At 36.3% G+C, this 19,806-nt stretch overlaps 1 protein-coding gene and 1 pseudogene across 1 annotated transcript in view; one reads left to right on the top strand and one right to left on the bottom strand.

The window, feature by feature from the left end:
* The window catches only part of OLA1 (Obg like ATPase 1), a 196,264-nt gene that overhangs the window by 111,106 nt on the left and 65,352 nt on the right, over positions 1-19,806 (bottom strand). The window lies entirely within an intron of this gene.
* On the top strand, positions 1,085-1,208 carry LOC136306993 (U2 spliceosomal RNA; annotated as a pseudogene).

The raw sequence follows: 19,806 nt of genomic DNA, 5'->3' as shown, positions 1-19,806 counted from the left end.
TTGGGAACTTCATTCCTGATCACTCCTCCAAAATTTTAAAGCATAGGCTTTTTGACCATCAGAACCTATTAGTACACTGATAGGACCCTCAAGAAGTCAAACCAAGAGAAAAAAATTCCAACACATTTCTGTGCATAAACACATGCATTCTCAGATAATGGGGTCAAACTCATTTGACTACACCAAGGACATGACCATCTTAGAAAGTGCTGGCTTTTTACCTTTGGACCTAGTGTATAGTAGTAACTTCTTTCCATTTCTGGATAATAAAGGGGACCGAAGTTTTGCCAACCTAAAGCTGTCTTTGATTTTTAGCTGGTTATTAAGAAATAAAAAGATTCAGAAAGAACTTCTGACTCTTTCTTCTTTCCTGCCTAAGAGGTTCATATGGAGAAAACCTGCTTCAGGAAGGGAACCTTAACCTTAGCATTAGACAGGAAGACTCCAAGAAAGCAGAAGCATATGTACTAGATACCCACTGTGTCCCACTGTTCCAGAGTCACCTAGCAAGAATTTCTCCTCTTCTTCAAATACCTGCAAATTGTTTATTCTCACTTCTGAAATCTAAGACCCTATTCCCCTATACTTTTTATGCTTTGTCTAAAATAACATATATACCTACTGTTGCCACAATGTCTTTAGAATTTTCATGCTTATGCAACTTCCCCATGCACAGGTATTAAACTTAATTTTCTCCTGTTAAAAAAAAAAAAAGTGAGGCCCTGGCCAACTTGGCTCAGTGGTAGAGCATCAGCCCAGCATATGGATGTTCCAGGTTTGATTCGCAGTCAGAGAACACAGGAGAAGTCTCCATCTGCTTCTCCACCTTTCCCCCTCTTGCTTCTCTTTCTCTCTCTCTTCCCATCCTGCAGCCATGGCTCAACTGGAGTTGGCCCCAGGCACTGAGGATGGCTCCATGGCCCATGCCTCAGAAGGTAAGAAGACACTAAAAAGAACTCGATGCTCAATGCCCCAGATGGGAAAAGCATAGCCCACTAGTGGGCTTGCCAGGTGGATATCAGTACGCGCCCAGGCCAGAGTCTGTCTTTTTGCCTCCCCTCCTCTCAGTGAATTTAAAAAAAAAATCGCTTCTCGGCCTTTTGGCTAAGATCAAGTGTAGTATCTGTTCTTATCAGTTTAAAAACAAAAGTGAAGAACAAGTCTTGAAAACAGCAAAAGAAAATGTTTCAATTAATGGCTGACTTCTCATCTGAAACTGAGAAGGCCAGAAGAGAGTGCAACATTTTTTAAATGTATAGAGAAAAACCAAAAATCTGTCAGCTAAAAATGTTATATACAGCAAAAATAGTCTTTAAAGCAAAACTATTAAACTATTAAAAAAGAACCAGTCAGAAATGAAGGATACAACAACTGTAATGAAGAATACATTACAGAGAATCAACAGTGGAGTTAGATGAAGCAGAGGATCAAATGGAAATTTGGAAGATAAGGAAGCAAAAAACACCCAATAATAACAGCAAAAAGAAAAAAAGAACCCAAGAAAATGAGGATAGTTTAAGGAGCCTCTAGGATAACTTCAAGCATATCAACATTTGTATTGCAAAAATGCCAGAAGGAGAAAAAAGAGAGTAATGAATTGAAAACCTATGTGAAAAATAATAATGAAAAACTTCCCTAACTTGGAGAAATAGACATACAAGCCCATAAAGTGCAGAGTCCCAAATAAGATGAACCCAAAAAGGCCCACACCAAGACACATCATTATTAAAATGTCAAAGTTAAAGACAAAAAAGGAATCTTAAAAGCAACAAGAGAAAAGCAGTTAGTTACCTACAAGGAAGCTCCCATAATACTATCAGTTGATTTCTCAACAAAAACTTTGCAGGTCAGAAGGGACTGACAAGAAATATTCAAAATGAAGAAAAGCAAGGATATGCAAACAAGATTATTATACCCTGCAAAGCTATCATTTAGACTCAAAGGACAGGTAAAGAGCTTCCCAGACAAAAAAAAATCTAAAGGTGTTCATCACCACCAAACCAGTCTTACATACAATGTTAAAGGGTATTCTTTAAGAAGAAGAAAAATATCAAAATAAATAATAAAATGGTGATAAGTACATATCTATCAACAATTACTTTAAATGCAAGTGAATTAAATGCTCCAATCAAAAGACGTATGATGGCTGAATGGATAACGAAACAAGATCCCTACATATACTGTCTACAAGAGACTCACCAGATCAAAAGATACAGACCGAAAGTAAAGAAATGGAAAAAGATACTCCATTCTGAGTATTAATAAAAACAACAACATAAAAAACCCAAAACATTAAATCAAAAAGACAGATGTTCACTGAAGCATTATTTACAATGGCCAAGATTTGGATGCAATCTCAGTGTCCATCAATAAAAACAGATGAATGGATAAAAAAGAAGTGGTGCATATATACAATGGAATATGACTCAGATATAAAAAGGAATGAGATCTTGACCTCTGCAACAACATGGATGGATCTAGAGGGCATTGTGCTGGGTGAAATAATTTAGACAGAGAAAGACAAATGCCAGATGATTTCATTTATATGTGAATTCTAAGGGAAACAAAATTAATGAACAAGCACAAAAGAAAGCCTTAGATACAGATTTTGATGGTTGCTACATGGGAAAGGGGTTGAGGTGAAAAAGTGAAAGGATTAATAAATACAAATTGGTAGTTACAAAACAGTCATTAAGATGTGAAGTACAGCACAGAGAATATAGTCAATAATACAGGGTGGGGCAAAAGGTTTACAGTTGTGAGTACATAAAACAATTTATTCTATTAGAATTATTTAATTACTATATTATTTTCCATACAAACAACTGTAAATCTACTTTTACCCTACCTTGAATTGTAATGATTATGTATGGTATCAGATGGGCACTTTATTTATTGGAGTGATCACTTCCTAAATTATATAAATGTCCAACCACTGCATTGCACACCTGAAAGTAATATAATAGTCTATGTCAACTATAATTTTAAAAAAACTTATTTTCAAAAAAAGAAAACAAAAGTCACCAAATAATCAAAAATGCAGACAGAGAAAAAAACCAGAAAGCAACAAATTGAACATAAATATAAAAACACAAATGAAAACCTACCAATAAGTACATTAAACAATGCACTTTAAAAGGTGTGATTTAAATTAATTTTAAAAAATAGAGTACAACTCTCTCCTCTCTTTCTCTCCAAAAGGCAAAGTAAGTACAGTGGTACCTTGAGATACGAATTTAATTCGTTCTGTAACCGAGCTCGTAAGTCAGTCAACTTGTACATTAAACTGCCGATACTGCACCTGTGCACCAAAGCGCCAACTAGCGGCAGCTTCTCGAATCACAACTCGTATCTCGGAATTTCACTGGGATCTCGAACAAAAATATGGACCGAGTTGCAGCTCATATCTTAAAAAATTTGTATGTTGGTCTGTTTGTATCTCAAGGTACCACTGTAAAGGCAAAAATAAATGAATGGGACCATATCAAACTGAAAAGCTTCTGCACAGCAAAAGAAACTGACAAAACAAATAGGCAGCCAACTAAATAGGAGATATATTTGCAAACAACAGCTCCAATAAGGGGTTAATATTCAAAATATATAAAGAACTCCAAAGCTCAGCAACAAACTAGTAAACAATCCAGTTAAAAAATGGGGAAGGGACCTGAACAGACACTTCTCCCATGAGGACGTACAAATGGCCAACAGGTATATATGAAAAGATGCTCATCTTCACTAGCTATTAGAGAAATGCAAATAAAAACTACAATGAGATACCACCTCACACCCGTTAGATTGGCTATTATCAACAAGACAGATAATAACAAGGGTTGGAGAGGCTGTGGAGAAAAGGAAACCCTCATTCACTGCTGGTGGGAATGCAAATTAGTACAACCATTATGGAAGAAAGTATGGTGGTTCCTGAAAAAACTAAGAATAGAACTACCATATGACCCAGCAATCCCTCTACTGAGTATCTACCCCCAAAACTCAAAAACATTGGTACATAAAGACACATGCACCCCATGTTCATTGCAGCATTATTCAGAGTGGCCAAGAAAGACATGGAAACAACCAAATTGCCCTTGATAGAGGATTGGATAAAGAAGATGTGGTACATATATACAATGTAATACTACTCAGACATAAGAAACATTTACGACAGCATGGATGGACCTTGAGAACATTATACTGAGTGAAATAAGTAAATCAGAAAAAGCTAAGAACTTGATGATTTCTCACATAGGTGGGATATAAAATTGAGACTCATGAACATAGATAAAAGTGTGGTGGTTACCAGGGGAAGGGGGATGTAAGGAAGTAGGATGGGGGAATTGGGGAAAGAGGAAGGGGTGGGGGGAAGTGTAAAGAGGGACAAATATAAGGTGATGGAAAATGATTTGACTTTGGGTGATGAATATACAACATAATCAACAGTTCAAATGCTATAGAAATGTTTAGTGCCTGACCTGTGGTGGCACAGTGGATCAAGCTTTGACCTGGAATGCTGAGGTCGCCAGTTCAAAACCCTGGGCTTACCTGGTCAAGGCACATATGGGAGTTGATGCTTCCTGCTTCCCCCCCCCTTCTCTAAAATGAATAAATAAATAAAAATAATTTTAAAAAAAGAAATGTTTACCTGAAATCTATGTACTCTTATTGATCAAAGTCACCCTCTTAAATTTAATTTTCTAAACTAAAAAAAAAATGTGGGTTTTTTTGTGTGACAGAGAGAGAGACAGAGAGAGGGACAGATAGGGACAGACAGACAGGAAGGAGAGAGATGAGAAGCATCAATTCTTCGTTGCAGCACCTTAGTTGTTCATTGATTGTTTTCTCATATGTGCCTTGACCGAGGTCTAGAGCAGACTGAGTGACCCCTTGCTATAGCCGGCAACCTTGGGCTTAAGCTGGTGAGCCTGCTTGCTCAATCTAGCAACCTCAGGGTTCTGAACTGGGTCCTCTACGTCCCAGTCCAACGCTCTATCCACTGTGCTACCACCTGGTCAGGCCTAAATAACAAATTTTAAAATATAAAAATAAATTTAAAAGAAGTTTCAGAGGGTATTCTTATGCTACTCTTTTGCCTCTTTCTCTCCCCTTGTCTTTCTAAAAATCAGTTTTAAAAAATAGAGCTCAACTATATGTTGCTCAAGAAATGTATTTAAAATATAAAGACATGGCCGGTTGGCTCAGTGGTAGAGCGTCGGCCTGGCATGCAGAAGTCCCGGGTTCGATTCCCAGCCAGGGCACACAGGAGAAGCGCCCATCTGCTTCTCCACCCCTCCCCTTCTCCTTCCTCTCTGTCTCTCTCTTCCCCTCCCGCAGCCAAGGCTCCATTGGAGCAAAGATGGCCCGGGCGCTGGGGATGGCCTCTGCCCCAGGTGCTAGAGTGGCTCTGGTTGCGGCAGAGCAACGCCCCGGAGGGGCAGAGCATCGCCCCCTGGTGGGCGTGCCGGGTGGATCCCGGTCGTGCGCATGCGGGAGTCTATCTGTCTCTCCCCGTTTCTAGCTTCAGAAAAATACAAAAAAATAAAAAATAAAATATAAAATATAAAGACATATTTATAGGTTGAGAGTAAATGCATGAAGAAGAATAAACATTAGATAGATATAGTAGCTATATTAATGCCAGATAAAGTTGATTTCAAAATAAAAAGTATTACCAGAAATAGAAAGCTATTCTATAATGAGAAAAAATAAATGTATCAGGAAAGTATAATATTCATAGGTATATGTGCCTTACAACAGCAAGATCTAGAAAGCTAAAATTGACAGATTCAAGGATTAAACAGACAATTCCAAAATTAAGTGTTGGAGATTTAAAACCCCTCTCTTTACTAAATTGAGAGAACTAGACAATTAAAACCTGTAAAGACTTAGAAGATATGAAAAATGTTATCTATCATCTTGACTAAAATCATATTTATAGAACACTATACCCAATAGTAATAGAATATACATTCTTTTCAATATTATGTAGTTTCTTGGGCCCAGACAATTCACTGAATTAAAAAATAAGTTTCATTAATTTAAAAAGACTAAAATCACACAGAGTATGATCCCTGACCACAAAGGAATTAAATGAGAAATCAAAAACAATTAGAATACTAGGTAAACCCCAAACATTTACAAACACATACTTCTTAAGAATTAATGAAGGCGGTAATGAAGAAATCACAAGAAAAATAAAATATTTTTAAATGGTAATGAAAATACGTTTCAAAATGTGTGCGATGTAGCTCATGCAGTACTTAAGAGGAAAGTTTGTAACTTTAAATGATAGCATTAGAAAAGGTCTAAAAGTAATGATCTGAGTTTTCACCAGAAGAAACTGGTAGGGATGAAGCAAATTAAAACCAAATAGGAAGAAGGAAACAATGAATATATAAATAAGAAGAAACTGGTTAAATAGGAGATGAACAAAGAAAAATGAAACCAATGGTCCTTTGAAAAGATTGGTAAGATTGGCAGGCTGATCTAGATAGGCTGATCAAGAAAAGAAAAAAGATAAATATTACATTTCACTCCAGTATCAGGAATGAAAGACAGGACATCATTACAGATAGTAGGTCATTAAACATATAATAAAAGACTATAATTAGCAACTATATGCCAATAAATTTGACAGCATAGATGAATAATAAAGACAAATCACTAAAACTAAACCAAGAACAAAGTATGAATAGCCCTATATCAATTAAAGAAACTGAATTTAAAATAAAAACCTGCCACATAGAAAACTTCAGGCTTGCCCTGGCTAGTTAGCACAGTTGGGCAGAGCATTGACACAAAACACCAAGGTTGTGCATTTGATCCCCGGTTAGGGCACATATGGAAAGTGGTCAATGAATGCACAACTAAGTGGAATAACAAAGGAATGCTTTTCTTTTTTTCCATTCTTTAAAATCAATCAAAAGAGAGAGAGAGGGGGAGAGAGGGAGGAAGGGAGGGAGGGAAGGAGACAGGAAGGAAGGAAGGAAGGAAAGAAGAAAGGAAGGGAGGGAGGAAGGGAGGGGAGGGGAGGGGAGGGGAGAGAGGGAGGAGAAGAGAGGAAATTCCAGGCTCAGATGACTTCACAGGTAAATTCTATCAAACATTTAGGGGAGAGGTAACACCAATTCTCCACAAATTCTTTCAGAAAACCAAGGAGGAAATGCTTCCCAATTCAATTTACAAGGCTCATATCCAAACGAGACAAAGATCACAAGAGAAGAAAACCACAGAACTGATAATTCCTTATTAACACAGATGCAAGAATCACTTTCTAAAGTATTAGCAAATCAAATAAAACATAATGTAAAACAATTAGTCATCACAACAAAGTGAATTTATCTTGATAATGACTGTCATCTAAAAATCAATCTATATAATTTACCATATTAGTACCATAATAAAGACTATATGATCATTTCAATATGTGAAAATTAAATACATTTGATAAAATTCAATATCAAGTTAGGATAAAACTCCTCAGTCAATTAGGAATAGAAAATAATTTCTTCAATCTATTTAAAAAAAATACAAATAACTTACATTATCATTCACAGTAGCAGAATAAATATTAAATACTTTGGGATAAATTTAACAAAATAGGTACAGAACCTATACACTATAACCTACAAAACACTGTTGAGATAAGACCTACATAAATTGAAAGATTTACCACATTACATGGATTGGTAGTTTCCACCAGTAGTTTCAAAACAAAATCAAAAATCAATAAAATCTCAGTAGTCTTTTTCCTTTTTTACGTTGTAAAACATTGATACGCTGAGTCTAAAATTTATACATAAAACCTAGAAAAACCAAAACAATCTTGAAAAATGACAAAAGTGGAAGACCTATGCTATCTGATTTCAAGACTTACTAAAGTAACAGGAATCAAGATAGTGCAGTACAGTACTGGCAGAAGAATAGCCAAATAGACCAAAGGAAAGGAATAGAGTCCAGAAATAGACCTACATTTGTGTCCCTGAAATGTAGTAAATTGACTTTTGACAAGATGCTAAGTTAATTCAATGGGAGAAAAAGATACTCTTTTCAATAAATGATTCGGAAATAACTAGCTATCTGTGTGGAAGAAAATTAACTTTTACCCCTTATCTCATACCACATGCAAAATTAACTAGAAATGAATGCAGACCTAAATGTGAAAGTTAATGTTATTAAACTTTAATAAAAGAAAAGCTCTGTGACACTGAATAGGGTAAAAATTTCTTTACAAGGGCACAAAAATCATTGAACCACTGAGGAAAATGATAAAATAAGCATCGTAATGAAAAACTTTTGCTCTTTGAAAAAACATAATCAGGAAAACAAAAAGGAAATTGACAGTCTGGGAGAAATTTTCACATAATATATATTTCATAAAGAACTTGTATCCAGAATATATAAAGAAGTCTTTTAGCTCAAAAAAAGTCAATCCAATTAAGTATAGGCAATAGACTTGAAAAGACAATTCACCAAAGAAGATAAACAGATCGCAAGTTAGCACATGAAAAGATGCTCATTGCTAATCATCTGAAAAACGGAAACTAAAGCTACAATGAGCCTGGCCTGTGGTGGCACTGTGGATGAAACCTCAGGCTGGAACACTGAGGTTGCCAGTTTGAAACCCACAGTTTGCCCAGTCAAGGGCATATACAAGAGGCAACAATGAATTAATGCTTCCTGTTCCTCCACCCCACACCTGCCTTTCTCTCTCTCTCTTCTCTAAAATCAATACATAAAATCATGAAAAAATAAACAACTGACAACATTAAGTGTTGGAGAGGAGGTGGAGTACCTAGAGGTGGAGTACCTGGAACTTGCATAGTGCTGGTGAGAAATAAAAATTTTACAGCCATTTTGGAAAACAATATATGGCAGTGTTTTATAAAGCTAAACACACCATATGCTCCAGCAATCCCACTTTTGAATCTGTCTCCCCCCAAGAAGCATATTCACACAAAGATTTGTACACAGCTATTCATAAGTAAACTTGAAATTCAAATGTCTGTCAATAATGATTGGATAAACAAACTGTGATATCCATACTATTAAAGACTGCAAGGCAATAAGAAGGGATAAAATATTAATACACACAATATGGATGAATTTCAAAATCATTATGCTAGGTCAAAAAAAAGTCAAACACAAAAAAACTACATACATACCATATGATACTCTCTGAAATTCTAAAAATGACAAAGCTATAAATGACAGAAAGCAGGTTAGTGGTTTGTAAGGCCAAGGGCTGCCGCCATCGTGGCCATTCACATTCAGGTTCCCATTGATTCGGACAGACGGTAAAGAAACAATGGAGTCAAAAAATGGTGGACCATTCCTTTATTCAAGTCTAGCACTGGCCAACGAGCAAACACACAGGGAAAACACTTCCCTCTTCATGGAGTCAGAACTCACACAGCCCTGACACATTATCCAGTTCTACAACCAGGAGAATTTTCTCTGGTTTCTCCTAGAATCAAAGGCCCTACTAGTCTCAGCGGAGCTCACACAAGCCCCTCAGCTCTGGTTCCCCATCTGCATATCTTCAAACTTTCTGCACACAGTGGCTTCTTCTTCAGCACTCTGCATTCTGCATTCTCTCTCTCTCTCTCTCTCTCAATATTTTCTGGCACAAAAACCTCTCCTCCAGCAAACATGTGCAAGACAATGGCCTTTCCCAAGCAGGAAGGTAATTTGCAATTTCACAGATCACATACCTGGTGCTGCCTAGCACCATTTTTTAACACTAAAAGTGCACAAAGTCAAAAAATACAAATTTGACAAACTCATTTGCCCAACAGTGGTTGCCGGAGAATCAGACTGGGGGAGGGGACTGACTTCAAAAGAATATGAGGAAGCATTTAGGATGATTAAAACACTATTTATTGACTGTGATAGTGGATATATAACTATAAAGAAAATTCATCAAACTGTATATTAAAAATGGGTGACTTTACAGCATGTAAATTATAGCTCAATAATGTCTGGGGGAAATTCCATATTTAGAAAAACTTGATATAAAAAATTATCTTTAATAGTTTAACACTTCATTACTGAAGCTCAACATTATAAGCTCTTAGGAAATTAAGACTGAATTTCACCAATTTTGAAATTTTAATATGGGAAAATAGCAGTTTACAATGATTTGCCATCAATTCATTTCAAATTCCAAAAATTATTCTGGTCTCAGGTTTTTAGAAAAAAAAAGTGAAAGGCAATAATAATTCAAGTTAGTAAAAACAGTAGAAGAAAAATTGTAAAAACTATCTAGTTAAAATATCTATTGTCACAAAGAATGAATAATAAAAATTTGAGGGGAATAATTTCTTAGAGGGGAAACAATGATAACTCCTATTGACTTAGGAACTTTCTCAGATTCCCTCCCCTATGATTTTGGAGCTTTTCTAAACTTCTTAAGTGACCCTGTGGGTATGCAAAGAGGCTCTTACCATAGTACTTAAGATATTAAAAACTGAATATTTCACCAAAGTAAGGCCCTAGACCTAGAGAGATAGAGCTTCTTATCACAAAGGGAGGGGGGGGGGCACATGGGCGGGATATTAAAAGAAAGCAAAGCATGCTTTTGTAACAACTTTATTTTCAAAAGGAATCATTTTGTTTCAGATGTAAAACTCATCAAGGCAAAATTGTTTTCCAAAATATTTCCTCAATGAAGCATTTCAGCTCTGTGCTATTTAGTATTTTTACAAGCACCAGGCTGAGCAAATCATGATTGAAAGAAGCCATCTTATGCATGTTTCTGTTGTCCCACATCATTCGGAACAAACCTTTTTAGATCGTTAACTACCACAGGAGTGCTGATTACACAGGCACCAGCAATTTCCTAACCAATGACCACCTGAACAATGATGTGTTCAGCTTCTCAGACCCTGCAGCCTTTCAAAGGTGAATCATTTCACAGTTTGGAACTAGATCTCCATAGCAACTTCCCTTTGAGGGTTTTAGAATCACCATCCAGTAATTCTATGATCATCAAGCTCAACCATTCCCAATGGTTCTTTTCACAGCAGATGGAAAAGGAAGCCTTGAAATTTTACAGTCTATTTCAAGCAATTCATCTGGCAGCCTATTAGAATTCAAAATATTTCGACCTTCAATCACAAAGCATGTTATCTGAAGCTGTGGTGATCTCAAGTCAAGACAAGCAGACGTTTTAGTCTAATCATCCATGATGAGAAGAGACTGACAAAAACTCTTAATTCAACCACCATCAAAATGCTTATTTTAACTGCATGAAAGTCTTTCAACAGGCAATGAAAACACACCATGTACCATTTTTTCACAACCTTCTGTTCACGGAAAATATGAATTCTGAATATTGACATAGATCTCTGAGTTTCTTAGACTGCTTGGAACAAATATGTTTCTTAAAAGTCAGCATAAGTCAAATTTAAGTGCACTATTATTCTCTACTGCAAAAGCCAGAAACCATAAACCAATGGCAACAGACTTGATAAAGTCAGTTTAATAAAATCAAGTTTATTTGGATCACTTAATTTTGGGCAAACCCTCACATGCTTAATCAGAAAATAATTCCTCAGGAAATTAATACCAATTAAGAGGGAAAGGCAGACTTTAAAAAAAAATCTTGATTTACAAAAAAGTCTTTGATTTTTCCCTAATCCACTTAATTCTCTAATGGCTTCAAAATATTATATATAATATTATACTAACCCTCTTTCTTTAAAACATTGGGTTCAATCACATAAAAAAGATGTACATTTCAACTGCTAATAAATGCACTTAAGTTTTTAACCAAACCCTTCCATACTGGACAATTCAATTATGTGCAATAATTCATTAAATAAATAATTTTCAGTTACATATAACAGGTTTTTATTTCTGTATTTCTTACAGATGTTTAGTGGCATATTACTAATCAAATCAAAATACAGTTCCCAGTGAAGAGCTAAATTAACTTTAAGAATGAACTATACTCTGGTAAACAAGAAAACTATAATCTCTAAATCACTAAATCAATTAAAGCAGATGATAATTTTTTTAACTATCAGAACATAAATATTAACTATTTTTACATAACCTCAAATACAAAATAGAACATGGAAATATATGATTTTCTAAACGAGACCACCTAGTGTCTTTATATAGTTAATGATTGCTGACCTACGCCAATTTTAATTTATGAATCCACCTCCTTCCACAAAAAAAGCACCATAAACAAACAGCAGTCACAAAGCCTCAGTGGAAAAAGTAAGATCTAAATTCAATCATTTCATGAGCAAGAAAAACTTTAATACTAACTCTACTTCCTTAAGACACAATTACAGAGACACAGATATACACACACTTTATATGCTCAAATTGTTACTACTTTGTATCAATTGTGCCAGCTAATTGTTGTTGTGACAGACAGAGAGACAGATAGGGACAGACAGACAGGAACGGAGAGAGAAGAGAAGCATCAATTCTTCATTGGGGCACCTTAGTTGTTCACTGACTGCTTTCTCCTATGTGCTTTGAAGGGGGGGGCCTGCAGTAGAGCGAGTGACCCCTTACTCAAGCCAGCGACCTTGGGCTCAAGCCAGTGACCATGGGGTCATGTCTACGATCCCCATGCTTAAGTTTGAGACCTCATGCTCAAGCTGGTGAGCCTGCACTCAAGCCAGATGAGCCCACGCTCAAGCTGGCGACCTCGGAATCTCGAACCTGAGTCCTCTGTGTCCCAGTCCAACGCTCTATCCACTGCACCACTGATTGGTCTGGCTGTCTTTATTTGAACCTATAAAATAAGTGTATTTCCAATCAAAAACATATATATTTTATTTTGTGCCTAATATCTTTAACTTAAGCTTTATGCTTGGTTTAAACATCTAATCATAAAAAAAGATGATAGCAAAATTATTTTGTTGTAGAATATAGTCTATCTAGTTTGTACCAGTTCCCTCACTGGTACAAACTAGATAGACTCCTGACCTCTGAGAACTAGTACAATTTTTTAAAGGAAAAATAAGAAATTTAACAATTATTTCAAAGACAGCAACACTAAACTTTCCTTCTAGGGTCTATCGCCTTACTTTCAAAATTTCTACTTCCACCTGAAAATATAGAAGAATAGAGTAAAAAAGAAGCCATAACATTAAGCTTTACTTGCCATATTTTGGATTCGTTTAGTTTATGATCTGAGCTATATAACTTAAATTAAGGATAATGCTTAAGTTAAAAGAATAAAAAAATTATTGATATGTTATATATTAGTTACATTCCATATTCTACACACACACAGGCACACACGCACACGCACACAGTTTCTGTTTTTAATTGTAGGTAATGTTAAAAAGGAGACAACAGGCCCAAAATGGAGCTAGGCCCCACATTTGCAAACCAAGATTTAAGACTTAACCTAATTGTAGTTTCAGCTTCCCAAGAAGGTGTCCTTAACTAGTCAATATGGAATTACCTGGTCAGCAAGAGAGAGATAATCCACCCAACAGGCCCCTTCTGTTTCCTTTTCAAGGGCAACCATGCCTGAAATAATGCATTCTTTGCTAATAACTTTTTCTACCTCTTTCCACCTTTAAAAACATCTCCTTTTCTACAGTGTGGTGCAGCACCTTTCTATTTGCTAGATGAGATGCTGCCTGATTCATGAATCATTTAACAAAGCTAATTAGACCTTTACATTTTACTTGGTTGAAATTTTGTTATTTAACAGTAGTATATTTTAATCACATCCAGGGGGCTAAAATAAAATCAAGGGAATTAGAAAAAAGACTTACTAGTGAAATTCTCATTAATACCCCAAATTCTCAAAGTACAATTTAATGGCTACAGTTTGACACCAACGTGAAAAGAAATGCTGGCTGTTATTACAATATATCAAGATTTAAATAAACAGAAACTTCCCAAAATAGTTATACATGAGCATTTTTCATAAAATTTGAGTTCAGTTTATTAAATATTCCAAACTCATGCCCACATGCTGGATATTCAAATATATATCTTTTTGGCCACAAGGCTCTTTCATAGGCACCCTATCTTAACTTAGGAATACTTAAAACCTCTTCACTATCGATAATTATGAAGCCTACAAATATTTTTACTCAATTATCTGTAAAACAAACAGAGGCTCGTATGGGATGGTCTGACAATATAGTAGTAACATTATAATAAACTTGGTAAAACAACATACCCTTTGGAATACAAAGCAGATTCACTTGACTAATTCTGAGTTATGAATTCCATTATTTATCTTAATTATACCATTTGACTGAACTTTTTAAGGACAGATATATTATGCATTTTACTAACCCAATCCTTAGGGCTTTATATCTGAAATTGTAGGTACTTAATAAATGTTTGCTATCAATTACATATTAGACAGTAGTGATGGCTATAATTCAAAATCTCCATGTTCCTGAAACATTCTGGAGAGATATCTAAATTTATTTTATAAGTTGTTCAATGAGAACCAAAACTGAAAGATTAATTTGCTGAGAAAGTTTAAAGAAAGAGAAAATATCTAGATATATCTTTATTTTTTACTTTTATCTTCCCCTTCACTCCCAAAATATACAAGAAACTTGTTCCTAATAGGTTAATATACAACTTCTGAGTTTAGCAGCCTGGGGTAAACTTAAGCTTATTTTATAACATATAATCAAGCAACATACTGTAATTGAAACATATTGAAAACAGGAGTTACTAGCTAATTAACAATAGCAGAAACATTTCTCTCAATGAAGGAAAAAAATCTAAAGATTCCATAATAAAATATACCTTGTTATAAATACGTTATAAATATGGGACACAACATTTAACACTGTAATTATAAAATGTGTCCATTTTTATTCTTATCAATAGCTATGCCTGTATTTTGACTACAAAATTCTGGGAACATGTATGTAAAACCAACTATTCAGCTTTAGATCCAGCATCAGAAATTCAGCCATATAATCAGAGTACAAATGTACAAATGTTGGAGGGTGTGTGTGCGTGCATGTGTGTGTTAGTGCTGTTTCTTCAATATAGTAAAAGTGTAGTTACCATAGTACTTGACCTCTGACTGGGGCAGCAATCTAAAAGAAAACACCTCTAGCAAATGTATTATTCCTCAGATAAGAGAGCAGGATGTAGTATAATAGCTAAAATCTCTTTCTTAAAGACAGTAATACAACTTCTGTGATATTCTAAGTCTCAATACTCTGTGAACACAAAACTTTAGGGGACCCTTTTCTATTAGAGTATCTAGCCCTGACAGAATATTAAAATATGAAATTGCAAGTACACTAGAATTCTATCATACATCATTTGATCCTGGCAATCTGGGATAAAACACAACCCTAAAATGGTACAAGTATTTAAGAGGTGGTCATAATAAATGTTAAAGCCATAAACAGCCCTGGCCGGTTGGCTCAGTGGTAGAGCGTCAGCCTGGCCTGCAGAGGTCCCGGGTTCGATTCCCGGCCAGGGCACACAGGAGAAACGCCCATCTGCTTCTCTACCCCTCCCCCTCTCCTTCCTCTCTGTCTCTCTCTTCCCCTCCCGCAGCCGAGGCTCCACTGGAGCAAAGATGGCCCGGGCGCTGAAGATGGCTCCTTGGCCTCTGCCCCAGGCGCTAGAGTGGCTCTGGTCACAACAGAGCAATGCCCCGGAGGGGCAGAGCGTCGCCCCCTGGTGGGCGTGCCGGGTGGTTCCCGGTCGGGCACATGCAGGAGTCTGACTGTCTCTCCCCATTTCTAGCTTCAGAAAAAATACAAAAAAAATAAATAATAATAATAATAAAAAATAGAAAATAAAAAAAATGTTAAAGCCATAAAAATAAACAATTTTTTATTTTTTTGAAGTGAAAAGCAGGGAGGCAGAGAGACAGACTCCACATGTGCCTGACTAGGATCCACCCAGCAAGCCCACCAGGGGGCGATGCTCTGCCCATCTGGACCATTGCTCTGTTGCAAGTGGAGCCATTCTAGTGCCTGAGGTGGATGGAGGTCATGGAGCCATCCTCAGCAGCCGGATCAACTTTGCTCCAGTGGAGCCCTGGCTGCAGGAGGGGAAGAGAGAGATAGAGAGGAAGGAGAGAAGGAAGGGTGGAGAAGCAGATGGGTGCTTCTCCTGTGTGCCCTGGCTGGAAATTGAACCCAAGACTTCCACACACCAGGCCAACGCTCTACCACTAAGCCAACTGGCCAGGGCTTAAACCAGGGGTCTCAAACTCAACTCAGCATGTGGGCCGCAGAGCAAGATCACAGCCGTTCAGCGGGCCGCACTAGGTCTACAAAAGGCAACTGTTACGCAACACTTTTCTCACTGCAGTTGAAAACAAAAAAAAATCAGTACAACAAGCACAATCGTACATGCAGTTTACTCAGTGTCACAAAACAACCAGAAACTGTAGTTCGCATCACAACTGCTGTTAACTAAGCTAATATCTAGCTAGGATGCTAGAGAAATGAAAAATACAAGTAGGCCCCTAGGCTTACTTAATTTTATCCAAAATATTTTGAACTTCGTGGATTAGTCAGCGGGCCGCGAGTTTGAGACCCCTGGCTTAAACAAATTTTAACAATATGTTTTGGTTAAGGAGGCAGCTTACTAACAAGTAAAAAAGTTTTTAAAATATGTATACCCTTTGGCTCAGTAATTTCTACTTTTCTAAATTTAGCCTGGGGGGGGATCAGGCAAGCAGATAATGGTGCATATAAGGTATGGACAAGGAGATTTGTGGCATTGCTTAACCATTCATTCAACAAATATTGAGCAGTAACATGTCCATATGGTCATGAGAACAAATCAATAGAGAGGAGACATGATACAGAAAAGAGAGGTCATGATAGCAGGATCACAGTCCTACATGAAAAAGGGAAGCAAATTTAATGTGCAAGGTTTGGCCTTGGCAAGGGCAATTCTCCTGTTACACTAAGAGGAAAGGTACAGTATATGATATGGGTGAATGTAGTGGGCCTCACATGGCTTCAGGACCCTTGCATCTGTTTTTGCCCAAATATATATATTTATTATACATGATTTGATCCCTTACCTCCTTCAGTTCTTTACTCAAATGTTAAGTTCTCAGTGAAAAATGTTAAGTTCTCAGTAAAGTTTTCCCTTGTATGTTTAAAATTGTACTCCAGCACTTACAATCTTCTTGCCCAAATTTATTTTTCTTAGTACTTATTCTCATCAAATATACAACATATTTTACTTTAAAATATTTTATTGTCTATAACAAATCTCCAAAGATACCATTAAAGAACACTCAGGCATTTCTTTAATAAAATGGGACACTACTTCAACAAAAAGGAAAAACATCAGTTTTTATTAATATGACTATTACATTTGCACATAACTTATTCTCAGAATAATCTTAAGTTTATTTCACAATCATCAGTTCTGAAGGAGGAATTAGTTATAATGCTTTGGCATACCAAGATTCTAGGTTAGCAGAAAGTAAGTCTCTAACATCAGAATAACTGGCCAATGAGAAAGTCAGACTTGATAATCTAACCATCAGATGTGCAACAGTAAGCTGGAACTGAGAACAGAAGAGTCCAGTCTTAACGGCTTCTTCAGATATTCAGGAAGGATACACTAGGACAGAGAAAAGGAGGTGGAGGGAAAGGAAGGCGGCCGATGATCTAGGTTGGGGAAGAGAGAATCCTAACCCAAAAATACAATTCTATCACATTGCATTAATGGTCTTTATAGCTCCAAATTATCTGTTAGGTACACCAAACAGGTATCATCCCCTATTTAATGTTAACTAGGCTGTTCTCACCGATGTAGTGACAAAAGAACTGTTGGCACTGAAATGTATAAGAGGACTAAAAAAGGGGGAAATTGTTTTGATCTGGATACCACCCCTTACAAGTTGCATGTTAGGCAAGTCAAACTCAGCTTTCCTCATCTGTAAAATATAGATAATAGCAGCACCTTTCTCTTAGGATTGTTCTAAAATTAAATATGATTCACGTGAAAAGCCTAGCACAGTCCTGACTCCAAATGGAGCTCAAACAAATGGTACTCAGCAATCCTTATTCCCATTAATACTACCAGAAATGTTCAGGTCTCCAGAGACCTGGTATTTAACTTTGATTTCCAAATGAAGATGACCAATAGGAAAAACAGTGCATTTGAGAAGGGACACAAACATATTCGCTAATCCCATTTTTTCCTCTTCTGCTCCCAACTCATAGGCTATACTTGGTACAATTAAAGAAGGACATTCTAGCCTAGTTTCATGCTCACTAGTCAGATGTCCATAAGATCAAAGCAGAAAATTTCAAGTATCCAAAGTTGGTCTGGTAGACTTTTTTAAACATGTAAACACATAATTACACATAAAATACATTACTACTATTTATGCTTTACACAGTTATCCTTTTGAGCAGAGGTGTGCCAACTATAACTCATCGCCCTATTTTTAAGAACAGTTTTATTGGAACACAACTTTTTCCTTATTTCAAATTACAGTGGTAGTTTAGTAGAAGCAAAAACTATATGGCTGTCAAGGTTTAAAACATTTACCCTAATTAGCCCTTTATATAAAGTTTGCTGATCTTTGTTTCAGAGAAATTACCTTTCTTCCATTTCCAGTGGTCTTTGTGTAGATGCAAATTTATGTAGAACATTCTTTCTGCCTGAAGAACTTGCTTTAACATTTCTTATAAAGTAGGTCTGCTGGCAATGAATGCTTAGCTTTTCTTGTCTAAGGAAAACTATTTCTTTTTCATTTTTAAAAGATATCTTCACTGGGTATATATTTCTAGGCTGAAGATTTTGTGTGTGTGCATGTGTGTTTTCATTTGGCACTTTAAAAGTGTAATTCCACTGTCTTTGAGCCTCCACTGTTTCTCATGAAAAGTCAGTCATAGCAATATTCCTATCTTTGTTGTTTATATGTAATGTTTCTTTTTTCCTCTGGGTGTCTTTGAGATTTACTCTTTGACTTTTGCTTTTGGTAGTCTGAATAAGCTCTGTGTGTGTGTATATGTGTGTGTTTGTGTGTGTGTGTGTGAGAGAGAGAGAATTATGTATTCAGGTTGTTAGTCTCTGAGCTTCTTGGATGTGTAGTTTTGCATCTTTAATTTTGAAAAATTCTCAGTCATTACTTATTTTACCCAATTCTCTGTTTACCTTCTGATATTTCAATAATGTTTATGTTAAACCTTTTGATGTTTTTCTACTGGTCTTGAATACTATTTTCAAGTTTTCTTCTCTGTTTAAGTTTTGGTAATTTCTATTGGCATATCTTACTTAAAGTTCAATGATTTTTTCCTTGGCTGTCTGGAGTCTACTAATGAGGTTAGTGAAGGCATTATTTATCTCTGTTGCTGAATTTTTCTTTTACAGCATTTCCATTTGATTCTTCTTTTTATCTATGTCTGTTGAAATTACCCATCTGATCATGCATGTTGTCCACCCTTTCTTAAGAGCCTTTAACATATTGATCATGGTTGTTTTAAATTCCCGGTTCCAACAACCATGTCATATGTGAGGTTATTTCCAATGACTGCTTTTCCCTTGGGTGTTTTTTCTTGCCTTCTTGTATGCCTTGTGATTTTTTTGTTGAAAGCTGAACATCTTTGTGTAGGACAGCAAGGACTGAGGTAAACAGTTTTTATGCCTGAACAGGACAAGCTTTTTCTTCTCCTAAACCAAGGTGGGCAGCTAAGATTATATAGTTAGAAGTTTGGCTGGGTTTGAGGTTAGTGCTCCTTATTCTCACTTACCACAGGCTTCAGTTCCTGTAGAGACATCCTGTATTTGGGATGGGAGCCTGGTTTATCAGAGTAATATCTAGTCTTTTATTAGCTTGGGTCTTTCCTTTGCACTGTG

This window comes from Saccopteryx bilineata, chromosome 5, assembly GCF_036850765.1.
Source record: "Saccopteryx bilineata isolate mSacBil1 chromosome 5, mSacBil1_pri_phased_curated, whole genome shotgun sequence".
NCBI classification, from domain to species: domain Eukaryota; kingdom Metazoa; phylum Chordata; class Mammalia; order Chiroptera; family Emballonuridae; genus Saccopteryx; species Saccopteryx bilineata.
This window is presented reverse-complemented; position numbering and strand designations above follow the sequence as displayed.